Source organism: Lynx rufus, unplaced genomic scaffold (genome assembly GCF_022079265.1).
Source record: "Lynx rufus isolate CCGP_SWC_20201006 ecotype Redwood Valley unplaced genomic scaffold, mLynRuf1.p SCAF_7, whole genome shotgun sequence".
Lineage (NCBI taxonomy): Eukaryota > Metazoa > Chordata > Mammalia > Carnivora > Felidae > Lynx > Lynx rufus.
Window position 1 is genome coordinate 36,425,664 of NW_025814889.1, and position 13,710 is coordinate 36,439,373.

General features: G+C 35.5%; 1 protein-coding gene across 1 annotated transcript in view; it reads right to left on the reverse strand.

Annotated features, from left to right (window-relative positions):
• ERC1 (ELKS/RAB6-interacting/CAST family member 1) overlaps positions 1-13,710 on the reverse strand; it is a 516,249-nt gene that overhangs the window by 215,664 nt on the left and 286,875 nt on the right. The window lies entirely within an intron of this gene.

Here is a 13,710-nt window from a genome sequence, read left to right on the forward strand (position 1 = left end):
ATTTTGAAAGTACCCACTAATCAGAAATAATAGCACTGAACTGGTAGGTAAGTGAGAAATAAACTTTTATTGTGTTAAGTCACAGAAAGTTTGGGGTGAGTTTTTTACAACAGCTTGTGCTACTCTAACTAATAAAACTAATAAAGGGGTAATAAGGTATACAATAGCAACATCTGCTTTAAAAAAAAAAATAACCCTTTTGCACACCAGCAATAAAAATCAGAGCATTTAACTGAAAAAAAAAATAGCATTAATATGAAAAGAGTAAGGGTTCCAGACAATTCAGGCACAGAACACTGAATAGAGATTGGTTCTGCCACTACCAGAACTTAAAAGTAAAACAGTAAATAAAATCATAATGAACTAGCACAGCAATAACAAATAGGTGAATGGAAAATTGTACAGAGTCCAGAAACAGACTCAAGCAGGAACTCACTATGTTATATGGATGGCAGCAGAACCGACTTTCCAAAGGGGAAAAACTAAAAACATTTTCCTCACACCAAACAATTCAGATATATTAAAGACTTACATGTAGAAACAAAACTTTCACACATATAAAACCAATTCTTTTAAAATATATGATCTCCTCCAAAATGTCTTATCAAAGGATGCACCCCACTCATACTGGCCATTTATTTTTATATTCACCCACAGAACCTTATGCCTCATTCTATAAAAAACTCTTGTGTTTAAGTCTATAAGCTCTGTAAAGTTAGGAACACACAAACACATATCTCAATGAGTACTTTATTCACCATATTTAGCATAATTTCACAAATGTATTAAGACTAGAAACAAGGCATAAATATTGTAAAATGCACTAAAGAAACAAAACAGAGACTGAAGTTTAGGGGAACTAGGGCTGACAAACAAGATTAGGCAGGTTTCTCTATAGCCAATGTGATCTGGTGTAAGCCATGAGAAAAAAGTAGAACCATAAAAGGCAGAATTATGAAGAAAGCATTTAAGACTGAAGAATGGTTTTAGCAAAAGTATTTAGGGAAGGAGAATATAAGGTAAATTTGAATAATTAGATGTTTCTGGAGAAGGAAGATAAAAAGTATAAAGGGAAATAAAGCCAGAAATTTATCTAGAGACAAAATTACAGGTTTGATTGGAATACGGACCTTCTAAAGGTTTTTAAAGACAAACCTGTAAGTACAACATAATTAGATATAAAAGTAGGAATAAATAAAATAAAAATAGGAACTGCTTATAAATAAATGTTTCAAGTAGAAGCCGGGATATTAGGAGCACCTGGGTGGCTCAGTCAGTTGAGCACCCGACTTTGGCTCAGGTCATGATCTTGCGGTTCATGAGTTTGAGCCCCACACTGGGCTTGCTATTATTAGCAAGGCAGAGCCCGATTCAGATCCTCTGTCCCCTTCTCTGTGCCCCTCCCCTACTTGCCCTCTCTCAAAAATAAATAAACATTTTTAAAAGCACCTGAATATTAGAAAGGTCATGATAGTACTTTTATCTAGTTCATATTCAACTCAGTAATATGCATTTTACTGGTCACTCCCTAAGATGAAAAAAAGAAAATGAAAAGAGTAACATGGAACTTTATTATATTACATGTTATGGGAACAGGGAAATGAATATTTCTAACATCAGCCTTTTGACAAAAGAAAAAAAGAACAGTGAATACAGATCTTGATTATTTTTAAAAAATAATATCCATAGAGCATATCTGAATCAATCACACTTTTATAAGAGAATCATCTTATTTGCACTGTCTTGCTCTTTTTATGATTTTAATGCCCAATTCCAAATTTAACCATTAGATAAAGGCAATTTGATAATCCTAAGGATTTCAAATGTTTTATAAATGAGCTAAGAAAATGCATATACAAAGAAAAAGAAATGAGAGCAAAACAAAAAACAAAAGACTCCAAAAACCCAAAAAACAAAAGGCAACCGAAAAAACCAAAAACTAAAAGAACAAAACCCAAAGAAATAACAAAAGAAAAGGAAGGTTGTATGAGGTAGGCGTAACCAAAGACAAAGGAATACCAAAGGACTGCTATATTTGTGGGTACTTTGAGCTTGAAAGCTAACACCAAACATGGCGCCAGAGCCCTAAAGAGGGAGATATATTTTGGTAAATCCATTCTAGATGTGTACATTACCACCTATGAAACTCAAGTTCAATTTCAAGACCAAAAGTGCTTGCTATCTCTAATAGTTAGTAACCAACCACCTAGCTCTAAAAAGCAACAGTATCTCTAACCAGAAAATGCATTGGTCAGAAACACACTGAGAAGAAATAACTTCATTCTGAGTGGAAAATTATACCAGTGTTGATGGGGTATTATAAGAATGTCACTATGTGGAAGAAAAGACAAAGAATGAATCCAGCCACAACTGCTTTCATATGCACAGCAAAGATATCCTTTGTTAAAATAAGAGGTTCATCTGTTTTCCCTCAGAGAATGACTTAGGTCTAAAATTGATGTGTGTATCACAAATATTTTCCATAGCAACAGTTCCTAACCAAACAAGGATCTTTTTAAAAAAAGTAAATTCCACGCCCAATGTGGGCCTCAAACGCACAATGGCGAGATCAAGAGTCTGACGTTCTACTGACTGGGCCAGCCAGGAGCCCCCCAAATAAGCATCTTTTATTTAATTTCCTAGATTATTAAACCAGAGAGAAAAGATGAATCCTGGGCTAAACAATGTTCAATGTGTCCTGAAAATCTAACTTGTAGAAAAGACAAATAACACAAAGGCTATTTTATTTTATTTTATTTTATTTTATTTTATTTTATTTATTTATTTTTTTTATTTATTTTTGGGACAGAGAGAGACAGAGCATGAACGGGGGAGGGGCAGAGAGAGAGGGAGACACAGAATCGGAAACAGGCTCCAGGCTCCGAGCCATCCGCCCAGAGCCTGACGCGGGGCTCGAACTCACGGACCGCGAGATCGTGACCTGGCTGAAGTCGGACGCTTAACCAACTGCGCCACCCAGGCGCCCCCACAAAGGCTATTTTAAAAAGTTATTTGCCTTTATATTCTCTTAGAATACTTTCACTTTGAAGATAAAAATAATTTAGTACAATTCAAAAAATATATACTGTGTGCCAGTTATATGTTGGGTACTAGGCTTATTTCCAGAGATCCAAAATAAGCAACACTTCTGAATGTCAGGTGTCTGGAGGAAAATAAAGCCTGCAAAAAAATGACTTTAACACAATGGGGTAAATCCTATAGAAACACACATGCAGGGGCGCCTGGGTGGCTCAGGTGGTTAAGCATCCAACTTGGGCTCAGGTAATGATTTCATGGTTTGTGAGTTTGAGCCTTGCATTGGACTCTGTGCTGACAGCTCAGAGCCTGGAGCTTGCTTTGGATTCTGTGTCTCCCTCTCTCTCTGCCTCTCCCCTGCTAGCTCGCTCTCTCTCTCTCAAAAATAAACATTAAAAACAATTTTTTAAAGAAACACACAGGTAATAGATATTTAACATCATTTGTAAAGTTCTGTACAAAATTCCTTACACATATATACCTTTTATCTTTAACATTTAGTTATTTCCATTTTCTTAATGGTGTCTTTTGAAGAACAGCTTTTAATTTTGATGAAGTCCTATTTATCAATTTTTTTCTTTTATGGTTGGTGTATTTTGTATACTGAGAAATCTTTGCCTACTCCAAAGCTTCCTGTTTTCCTCCAGAAGATTATGGTTTTACCCTTTAAGTCTAAGGTGCATTTTGAATTAATTTTTGCATATAGTATAAGGTTTTTACCTCATATTGACCCTACAGACATCAATTATTGAAAAGATGTCTGTTTCTCCATTGGTGCCTTTGACTATTAATAGGTAAGTCTATTGCTATACTCTTTGTTCTGTTTTATTATTTTATATGCCAGTCTTCATGCCAATACTACATTTTTTTATTACTGTCATTTTATAGCAAGAGTTTAAATTAGGTAGTACAAGTCTTCCAACTCAGTTCCTTTCAAAATTGGATTCACCCTGCCATATCCATTGCAATTCCATATAAATTTTAGACTCCAATTGTCAGTTTCTATCCAAAAGCCCCCTGTGATTTTGGCTGTGATCGAGGTGCAAATATAAATCAATTTGGGGAATATGGGTATCTTAAAGTTTCCTTATTCAAATCATAAACTAGATATATCTCTATTATGTAGGTGTTTTTAATTTTTCTGAGTATATTCTGTAGTTTTTAGAGATCTTATATGATTTTTGTTAAATTTATTCTGAAATACTTTATGTATTCTGATGCCATTATAAATAACATTTTCTAACATCTCAGTTTCCATTTATTTGCTGTCAGTATATGGAAATACAACTGATTTTTATGTATTGCGCTGCTTAATCACATTATCTGCGTATAAAGAATACTGTACTACCTTTTGAATTTTATTCTTTCTTTTCTTGACAAAATTACGTAACTAGGATCTCCAATGTAATTATGAACAGTGGGATAAAAGTGGACATCTTTTTTTTCCATTTATCTATTTAATATATTGTCAAGTTAGCTAATACACAGCATATACAGTGTGCTCTTGGCTTTGGGGGTAGATTCCCATGATTCATCGCTTATAAAAACGGACATCATTATATCCTTTGCAATCTTACAGGGAAAGTGTTCAACTTTCATCATTAGGTGTGACGCTAGCTGTGAATTTTTCATTTGTTTTCTTTATTGAACCGAAGAAACTATTTTCTACTCCAAGTAAGTTAAGAGTTTTTATCATGAATGGATGTTGCCTTTTGTCAAAACAGGTTTCTCAATGTACTGATAATTGTATCATTTTTATTCTCTTAATGTAGTGAATTTAATAAATTCATTTTTGATACCTGAACAAACCTTACATTCCATAAATAAGCCTAATTTGGCTGTTAATATGTTAGCTTTCTTCTTATGTTAGATTCAATTTTCCAAGACTGTTGGGGACTTTAATGTCAATGTTCATGAGGTAGACTGACTTGTAATATTCTCCTTTTATCATGTCCTTGCCAGATTTAGATGTGGGGCAAATTCTGGTCTCAAAGATGAATTAAGTATTTCCTTCTCTATTTTCTGAAAGAGTTTCTATAAGACTGTTATTATTTCTGGGGTGCCTAGGTGGCTCAGTTGGTTAAGCGTCCGACTTCGGCTCAGGTCATGATCTCAAAGCTTGTGGGTTTGAGTCCTGTGTTGGGCTCTGTGCTGATAGCTCAGAGCCTGGAGACTGCTTCAGATTCTGTGTCTCCCTCTCTCTCTGCCTCTCCCCCGCTTGCACTCTGTCTCTCTTAAAAATAAAGATTAAAAAAAAATTTTAAAAAGATTATTAATATTTCTTACTTAGACGTTTAGTATAATTCACCAGTGAAGACATCTGGGCCTGGAGTTTTATTTGTGGAAATGTTTTTGATTATAAATTCAGTATCTTTAATAGATACAGGCTGGTTGATTTTATATTCCTAATTTTGAGCCAGTTCTGATGAACTATTTTTCAAGGAATTTGTCTATTGTACCTAAGTTATCACATTTATTGGTATAAACGTATTCTAAATGTTCATTTAAAAAAACACTTTTTTTTTAATGTTTGTTTATTTTTGAGAGAGAGAGAGAGTATGAGTAGGGGAGGAACAGAGAGAGATGGAGACACAGAATCCAAAGCAGGGTCCAGGCTCTGAGCTGTCAGCACAGAACCTGACGCGGGACTCAAACTCACAAACCATGATATCATGACCTGAGCAGAAGTCAGACGCTTAACTGGCTGAGCCACCCAGGTGCCCCTAAATATTCTTATTGTCTTCTCAAATGTCCTTAGAATCTTGAATGATATCCCTTGTTCCCTCTTTCATTCCAAATATTGTTAATTCTTGTGTCTTCCTTCTTCCTTGGATGAGTCTTGCTAGGGGCCTATCAATTTATTAATTCTCTGACAAACCATGGTTGATTTTGTGAATTTTCTGTGCTGTTTTCTATTTCCTTGATTTTTGCTCTTATCTTTATTATTTCCTCCTTTCTATTTACTTTTGTTTACACTTTGGTCTTTCTTTTTCTAATACTGTAGTGTAGAAACTCAGATAACTGAATTTGTACTTCTTTTCTGATACAGGCATTCAAAAGTGGAAGTTTCCCACTTAAGTACTAGTACAACTATATAACACAAAATTTAACATTTATATTTTCATTAAGTTCAAAATGATTTCTCATAATCCTTATGATTTCTCTGAGCCGTGGTATTTAGAACTGTATTATTTAATTTCCAAACATTTGAGAGCCTTCCCAGATATCTTATTAATTTCTAACTTAATTCCATTGTGGTCAGAGAACAATTCTGACATATTTAGTCTTCTGAAATTTATTAAATTTATTTTTATGGTCCAGCATATGGTCTACCTTGGTGAACATTCCATACATATTCAGAAAACATATATGTCCTTCAGTTGTTGGGTGTACTATTCTATAAATATTAAATAAATCAAGTTGATAGTCTCAAATAATCTGTATTTTTACTGCCTACTTTTTTTTTTTTAACATTTATTTATTATTGAGAGACAGAGAGACACAGAGCATGACAGGGGAAGGGTAGAGAGAGGTAGAATCTGAAGCAGACTCCAGGCTCCCAGGAATCAGCACAGAGCCTGATGCGGGGCTCGAACTCACAAACTGCGAAATCGTGGCCTGAGCCAAAGTTGGTCACCCAACCAACTGAGCCACCCAGGTGCCCCTACTGCTTATTTTTTTATTCACTTATTCTATCAATTTCTGAGAAACAGGGGTTATAATCTCCAGTGATGACTAAGGGCTATGGATTTGTCTGTTTTTCACATTAGTTCCTTCAGTTTGCCCTTCATGAATTCTGAAGCTCTGTTATTAGGTATATACATTATGTAAAGAACCGCTGTGTCTTTCTAATGAATTGTCTCCTTTAGCATTATGATAAATCCTCCTTTAATTCAGGAAGACTCTTTGGAAGTCTCCTTCATCTGATATTAATATAGCCATACCAGGTTTCTTTTGGATTACTGTTTACAAGGACCATCTTTTTCCATTCTTTAATTTCAAGATCTGTGTTTATAACAGTATATGTCTTACAGACAACATTGTTTCTTTTTTAAATTCATTCTGATAATCTCAATCCTTAATGTTTTAGCCCATTTCACTTTGACATAAGTATTGATACACTGAATTTCTATCTATCATACATTTATCCCTTCTATTCTTTGTTGCTCTGTTGTTCCTTTCTTGCCCTTTTTTTTTCTGAGTAAATGAAATAATTTTAGTATTATGTTCTATTTCCTCTACTGAATTTTCAGGGAAGGTTGTTGTTGTTTTTTTATTTCTGTTTTTGTGGTTAACTTTTTGAAGTTGCTTTACAGCTAACAATATGCATCCTTAACTTACCACAGTCCATTAAGATCAGAAATTATAAATCTTCACAACTGATACTTCCTACTTTCTATTTCACAAAGGTAACAACCTTAAAATATAAAGTTTCTCCCCAACCTCTTGTGCTATTATGGTCATATTCCCTTTTATATACATTATAAACTCCACCAAATAATGCTGTTACTTTTGCTTTAAATAGTCAGTTGTCTTTTAAAGAATGATAAAAAAAAAAAAGTTTCTATAAATCTCAACTAATTTACCAGGTTTGGTGTTCTTTATTCTTTCCTACCAATTCATGTTCCCATCTGGTTTCATTTCCTCTCAGCTAGAACATCCATTCATAACTTCTTATAGAAGAGTGTGTCTTCTAGAAATGAAGACTTTTCATGTTTGTTTATATGAAAATGTCTATATTTAATCCTAGTTTTTTAAGAGTCTTTTTATTTGGCCATAGAATTCTAGGCTAATAATTTTTTCTCACTACTTTAAAAGAAGCTCCATTTCTTTTGATCTCCAATTTTTTTTTTTTTGAGAGAGAGAAGGGAGGGCCGGAGAGAGGGGGGCATTCTTACATACAAACCATATATATTCATGGGGCAGAGAAAGCACTGTAAAAGCTGAAAAAGAGAGGTACTTTGGGAGCCTTTATCTGTAAAGCTCAATGCTTTACTTGCTACTTAGAGATTATTCCAGTCATTTGAGGCTCTTCACATGAAAAAGATGATTAAGAAGCATGATTTTTTTTTTAAGAATATGGTTTCTTCTGTTTAGAAGTTACATCTGGGGGCATCTGGGTGGCTCAGTCGGTTGAGCGTCTGACTTCGGCTCAGGTTATGATCTCACCATTCATGGGTCTGAGGTCTGCGCTGACAGCTCGGAGTCTGGAGCCTGCTTCACATTCTGTGTCTCTCTCTCTCTATGTCTCTCTCTCTCTGTCCCTCCTCCACTTGTGCTCGCACCCTCTCTCAAAAGTAAATAAATAAACATTTAAAAAAAAAAGTTACACCTGACTCTAAATGGCAAAAAAGTGGATTAAGGCTTTAAGGGAGGAGAAAGGCATGGGATATTTGGGGTTATTTGTAACTGATTCCAATTCAGGTCACAAGAAAATAAAAAGATTTGAGAAAAACATTTGTAATACACATGCCGTTTTGTGAGAAGCTGAGCATCATGATCAAAGTTTAGGAGCAGAAAGAGGTAAAAAATTCTAATAATTACTACATCCATTAAAGCCATTTCTTCCACTGTTCTATAACAACTTAGAGCCCCAAGTAAACTATCAGTCTGATGAGGAAAGACGCCAGTAACAGTTAAGATCATTCCATAAGGTGGGTATATAAGTGAGCTGGAGATCAGGGCTGAAAAAAAGGGGGCAAAATTAAGGAGTTAATCAAGACTAGAGAGGAAAACCCAAAGTCCCAAGGGATAGTTGATTATAGACACACATCCTGCTTTATCATTTCAACAAGGATGGGTCCCACCAGTGTTGTTGATGGTTATGCTATACAACATACTTTGTTTCCTTTTTCAATTCAAGTATAGGAAATTTTTATATTTATGTGATTTCCTAAAGAATATTTAAACTTCTGTATTTTAGGCCGCTGTGAAAAATGCTTCCAACTTCACCATAAGTCTTTTATCATAGGTCTACTGCTTCCAAGATAGGCATCTGATGGAACCATAGATAAATGTGGCTTTGCAAAAAGTACACATATTCTTATGTAACTTAGAATGCACTTCAATTGGTTACTAGGGTATAATTGTTCCTGGGATATAATTTGTGTAACTCCCCAATTTTGTGGTTAATTTGGAAGACTGTCATCAATTTCCAAATGGGATTTTTTTTTAATGTCAGCAACTTTACGATAAATTTAAAAATGAAATACTACAGGGTATCAGAATAAAAATAATTAGTAATACAAAAATAATTTATAACACAAACTAATTTTAATTATTCAAGGTATAACAGATTAACACCTAACCTATACTAGCCCCAAAGTATTAGACAAAAAAGCCTGGACTCTTTTGAGTAACCATTTTCTATAGCTTAAATTCTAAATATATTCTATTTTTCTCACTTAAAAGGCAAAGATTCTTTAAATGTCAGAACTTAGATTATATTATTGGACTCCTTCTAGGTACATGCAAAAATTTATTTTATTTGTGGGAAGTCAGATCTTTCTTTAGCCAAAAGGCATCTCAAGAGTACATAATTTAGCCCCAGAAGTTTGAATTTCTCTGCCAACTTTACTAATGGAATGCTACTTATCAAACAACTCTGGATTCTCAAAGAAACAAAAGAGGTTTTCCACCACTTCCCTAAATAAACCTGTTCTCAGGGTAGTCATATTCATAGTTTAATAAAAATTTTTATTAAAAATGAAAAATTAGTCTTTTTATTCATAGTACTGACATAAGGTGAGACAGCAGCAGGAGTGTGAGTGTGAGGCAGCAGAGGATGAACCATATCTAGATCTTACTACTCAAACTCATGACCTGAATTGATACCTAACATTTATTATGGTTATAAGCATTGTTATTTTATTATTTTTTCCCTTCTCCAATTCATCCTTCATTTCTTAGGGAAAGAGACTAATATAAAAGCAGAATAAAAAAATAATGGCTAACAAAACCACAGCATAAGTAAAAGAAGAACCAACATGGGATCTGCCAATAAAAATGCTCCTTTCAAAGCTGGCTAACCAACTCAAATGTTTCTACTGACTCATTGGCATGCTACCAAGTGAACAGTTTCATATGTCTCCCAAAACTCATGGCCACCATTTGTTTGTAACAGATGCTCAAAAATTACAATCATAAATGCTAGGGTTGGAAAAGAACCGATTAGGTCATTCCATTTGGTCTGATGTGGTCAGGATTATTGCAAAAAACTAGACTATTCTAGCGCTTTGCTAACAAATTTTCTGTATTTTTTTATATATACAGGCCGGCTGCCTTCTCCTCAGGGGAGACTTTTCTTACTCTAGGTTTGAAGTCACACATATGCATGTTTCAGTCTCTTGTACATCGCATTCCTCTCATATTTCTTCTGCATTTCAAGTTCTCTGGTTATAGTGAACAATTCTTTTCATGTATTCAATGATCAATAATTAAACACTGTAAACATTTAAAATATGGTGGGTCCTGCCATGATTACAGTGAAGAATCTGGTTGTCACTGTCAATATCCACAGGTAAGGTTATTGCCTTTTTCCTTTTTAATTTCTTATTTTATTGTCATGAAAATTCTATGAAGCAGAAGCAATTATTTTTGCCATTTTTTTAATGTTCATTTTTGAGAGAGTGCAAGTGGGGGAGGGGCAGAGAGAGAGGGAGACACAGAATCTGAAGCAGGCTCCAGGCTCTGAGCTGTCAGCACAAAGCCCGATGTGGAGCTCGAATGCACAAACAGTGAGATCACGACCTAAGCCGAAGTTGGACACTTAACTGACTGAGCCACCCAGGTGCCCCATTACTTGCCATTTTAAAAATGAGCAGATTGAGGCACCAAGAGGTTAAAGAACTTGCTGAAGTCATAGAGCTAATAAGTTCTGATTCAGGCTCTTTTATTCCAGGAAGTATGTTCTTCCTAGTTGCCACAAGTAATTAGAGGCAGATATCATGTAGAACTAGTTGGACGTAGTAAACATCTTACAAATTGACAAAAGAATGAAGTAAATTCTGAGCAAAGTTGTAGAAACTGAGATAAGCTCAAATGAGGACAGATTAGCAGAACTTGCTCAACATATGGAGAAAAGGAGTCCAGAATATAGCAGAAGAAAGGCTATTGTCTTGGTTAGCTACATAGTGAAAACGAATCAAAAGCTCACTGCATTAGAACCCACTATATGTCAACCATAGTGTTTTGTGTATAATTATACTTAGGTTGTAGTTTTCAACTGAGGTTTTATGAATCATTTATAAGTATGCCATACTTTGGAAATCTACATTTTTAAAATTTATTTATTGAGGGGGGCGGGGAAGAAAAAGAACAAGCAGGGGACGGGCAGAGACAGAGGGGGACAGAAGATCTGAAGCAGGCCCCATGCTGACAGCAGAGTCCTATGCAGGGCTTAAAACTCACGAACTGTGAGATCATGACCCAAGCGAAGTCAGCCGCTTAACTGACTGAGCCACCCAGGGGCCCCTGGAAATTTACATTAAAAAAAAAAAAATAGGGAATTCAATTCACTGTTCTAGGGGAAAGAATAAAATACCTGCTGCTTCACAGACTTGGTAGTGCCATGTGGGTTGGTTTACAGGGCAGTGCAAACAGAGAGGATCTGCTAATAAAACCTCCACTCTCTTCACAATATTTGGATAGAGGATTAGGTCTAATGTGCTGAGAGAACTTATTAAAAGGAAGATATTAAACAACAATTTTACTAACATATGAAACTAAAAGACAACAAGGGGAAATTTAAGTGCAAATTAAAGCAAGGACTACTTTTAGAACTTTATGTTGGCAAATCCGCATGACACAAAACTTAGTGAAAAAACTGACTAAGAACATCATGATACCACAGAATATATTCTGAGCAATGGAAGAAGGTGATTTAAAAGATAGGTCATGGGGCACCTGGGTGGCTCAGTCAGTTAAGCGGCCGACTTCGGCTCAGGTCATGATCTCGTGGCCCATGAGTTCGAGCCCCGCATCGGGCTCTGTGCCGACAGCTCAAAGCCTGGAGCCTGTTTCAGACTCTGTGTCTCCCTCTCTCTGACCCTCCCCCATTCATGCTCTCTCTCTGTCTCAAAAATAAATAAACGTTAAAAAAAAAAATTAAAAAAAAAAAAGATAGGTCATATAAGGGTGCCTAGGTGGCTCAGGTGGTTGAGGGTCCAACTTTAGCTCAGGTCATGATCTCACGGTTCATGAGTTCAGGCTCTGCATCGGGCTCTGTGCTGACAGCTCAGAGTCTGGAGCCTGCTTCAGACTCTCTCTCTGCCCCTCCCCTGCTCACGCGTGTGCTCTGTCTCTAAAAATAAATAAACATTAAAAAAAAAGAGAGGCCATCTATCAGAGCCAGGTTTTAGCACTTTATTTCTAGAACTTTCATTTAATGTGTATTCAATTTCAATACAACTTAAAAATTTCTCTACATACTTTAATCTTTTATCCCTGTCTTATTATGTGAGTGCTTGACATCACCAAAAATAGTTTTGCTAATCACAGTATTTTTCAGAAATGTAATCTCTGACCTGCTTTGGAAAGTGAAGTTCAAAACAGAGTGTAGCACTGTGGTACCAAAAAAGAAAAAAAAAAAATTACAACTTCCTTTTCATAGCTTGAAGTCAAACATTCTTTTACAACTTCTTTCATGTCTTTGCAAGGTCCTAATAATAAAGGAAAATTTCTATACAAATACATCACTATTTTGCTATATACAGATTTGTACTTAGTAGGAAAGATCTGACAGGTGAAGTCAAGTACATGGAGACAACAAAACAAAACTTACACACTGTTACTTTAGTGAGGGCTGTTTCTGCTTTGGAAGATCACATGTGATACTTGGTTTTCCACAACATTATATCCATCATTCGTCCATTTCCTTAATTACTTTGGGCTCTGATTTAATTTGCTTCTCAACTCCTACCATGTTTTCAGTAATGGGTCCCAGATCTCTTAAACTCAAATGATTGTATGCTTTATCACCAAAAGTTACCTCTATTACTCCATCTCCAAAATATCAGGTTTTGAATTTTAACCACCAGTGACAAAAAACTTGTCTTATATTTCCTTCACTAACTGCTCCCTAAGAAGCATATTCACAAACTTTTATTCTCCTGATGATACTCAGAACCCTAACCTCTCTCTCCATTCTCCCAAGCATGTCGATTTATTTCTGGCTTCAAGTATGCATCACTTCCAAGAGCAGGTCACCTGTAATGTTTTTCTAAAAGGTTAGAATCTCTTAACCTTGCACTGTGGTCTAAAAATCCATAAATGCAGGTGACACCACAAGAATTTCTTCCTTGACTCTTATGTTGCTATCAGAATATCACATGTGCCGTGGAAAATTCACACTAAGGTATAATGGTAAGGTCCTCTTCTAGTCTATAATTTGGATATTAGCCTAAAGCAGAAGTTTGTTTATCGTAGGTCAAAGAGACCCAGTATTTATGGAGAGAAGAAGAAACTAATAGAAAGTGAGCACAGATTATACGAGAGAAAATTAACAAAGGAAGGCTGCAGAGCTGTGGACCTGGGCTTAAAATCTGTGACAGAGACCAGAAGCTGCCCAGACAGCTGCCAGAAGCTGCTGAAGGAGAGAGAATATCTCTTCCGAAATAGAAGGGAAGACAACAAAAATACAGGTAGCTGTTGAGGTAAAGAAGGTAACCGAGCTAT